This window comes from Oncorhynchus kisutch, unplaced genomic scaffold, assembly GCF_002021735.2.
Source record: "Oncorhynchus kisutch isolate 150728-3 unplaced genomic scaffold, Okis_V2 Okis04b-Okis11a_hom, whole genome shotgun sequence".
Classification (NCBI taxonomy): Eukaryota; Metazoa; Chordata; class Actinopteri; order Salmoniformes; family Salmonidae; genus Oncorhynchus; species Oncorhynchus kisutch.
Window position 1 is genome coordinate 4,483,074 of NW_022261981.1, and position 2,500 is coordinate 4,485,573.

Consider the following 2,500-nt stretch of genomic DNA (forward strand, 5'->3'; position numbering starts at 1 on the left):
GTTATGTAATATACTTTAAGGTAATATAATGTTATGTAAAGTTATGTAATATACTTTAAGGTAATATAATATTCTGTAAAGTTATGTAATATACTTTAAGGTAATATAATGTTCTGTAAAGTTATGTAATATACTGTAAAGTTATGTAATATACTGTAAGGTAATATAATGTTCTGTAAAGTTATGTAATATACTGTAAAGTTATGTAATATACTGTAAGGTAATATAATATTCTGTAAAGTTATGTAATATACTGTAAGGTAATATAATGTTCTGTAAAGTTATGTAATATACTGTAAAGTTATGTAATATACTGTAAAGTTATGTAATATTCTGTAAGGTAATATAATGTTCTGTAAAGTTCTGTAATATACTGTAAGGTAATATAATGTTCTGTAAAGTTATGTAATATACTGTAAAGTTATGTAATATACTGTAAAGTTATGTAATATACTTTAAGGTAATATAATGTTCTGTAAAGTTATGTAATATACTCTAAGGTAATATAATGTTCTGTAAAGTTATGTAATATACTGTAAGGTAATATAATGTTCTGTAAAGTTATGTAATATACTGTAAAGTTATGTAATATACTGTAAAGTTATGTAATATTCTGTAAGGTAATATAATGTTCTGTAAAGTTATGTAATATACTGTAAAGTTATGTAATATACTGTAAAGTTATGTAATATTCTGTAAGGTAATATAATGTTCTGTAAAGTTATGTAATATACTGTAAAGTTATGTAATATACTGTAAAGTTATGTAATATTCTGTAAAGTTATGTAATATTCTGTAAGGTAATATAATGTTCTGTAAAGTTATGTAATGTTCTGTAAAGTTATGTAATATACTGTAAAGTTATGTAATATACTGTAAGGTAATATAATGTTATGTAAAGTTATGTAATATACTTTAAGGTAATATAATGTTCTGTAAAGTTATGTAATATACTTTAAGGTAATATAATGTTCTGTAAAGTTATGTAATATACTGTAAGGTAATATAATGTTATGTAAAGTTATGTAATATACTTTAAGGTAATATAATGTTCTGTAAAGTTATGTAATATACTTTAAGGTAATATAATGTTCTGTAAAGTTATGTAATATACTGTAAGGTAATATAATGTTATGTAAAGTTATGTAATATACTTTAAGGTAATATAATGTTCTGTAAAGTTATGTAATATACTTTAAGGTAATATAATGTTATGTAAAGTTATGTAATATACTTTAAGGTAATATAATGTTATGTAAAGTTATGTAATATACTTTAAGGTAATATAATATTCTGTAAAGTTATGTAATATACTTTAAGGTAATATAATGTTCTGTAAAGTTATGTAATATACTGTAAAGTTATGTAATATACTGTAAGGTAATATAATATTCTGTAAAGTTATGTAATATACTGTAAGGTAATATAATATTCTGTAAAGTTATGTAATATTCTGTAAGGTAATATAATGTTCTGTAAAGTTATGTAATACACTTTAAGGTAATATAATGTTCTGTAAAGTTATGTAATACACTTTAAGGTAATATAATGTTCTGTAAAGTTATGTAATGTTCTGGAATGTTCTGTAATGTTCTGTGATGTTCTGGAATGTTCTGTGATGTTCTGTAATGTTCTGTGATGTTCTGGAATGTTCTGTGATGTTCTGGAACGTTCTGGAATTTTCTGTAATGTTCTGGAATGTTCTGTAATGTTCTGTATGTTCTGTGATGTTCTGGAATGTTCTGTGATGTTCTGGAATGTTCTGTAAAGTTCTGTAATGTTCTGGAATGTTCTGTAATGTTCTGTGATGTTCTGGAATGTTCTGTGATGTTCTGTAATGTTCTGTGATGTTCTGGAATGTTCTGTGATGTTCTGTAATGTTCTGTAATGTTCTGTAATGTTCTGTAATGTTCTGGAATGTTCTGTGATGTTCTGGAATGTTCTGGAATGTTCTGGAATGTTCTGTAAGGTAATATAATATTCTGTAAAGTTATGTAATATTCTGTAAGGTAATATAATATTCTGGAATGTTCTGGAATGTTCTGTAATGTTCTGTATGTTCTGTGATGTTCTGGAATGTTAGTCTCAAAATTCTTTAGGTAACAAATCCTCGGTTTAAGCTATTTAAGCCAAAAGTCACCACGTTCAAATGAATTGGAGGGCGCGTACGCAGAGCCCCGTTGGTTGGGAGTTCTGGTTCTGAGTTCTGGGGAGGTCCGTGGTTAGGTTGGCTGTCCCCCGTGGATGGTGGTCTCAAAGCCACGTAGTTATGTCACAATGGGACACCAGACTATCACGTCTCTGCGTCTGGAGACTCTGAATTATGCTTAATATTATGTCATTTAGGTGACCAACCTAGTCTAAATATATCATTTCCTTCTGTTGTAGTCATACCCTGTACATGAATAAATTAGGAACTGTTGAAATATATTTCAAAATAATATAACAATTCTGGTTACAAATGCCGGTAAAAAATATATGTTAATTCTGTCGGATTGAC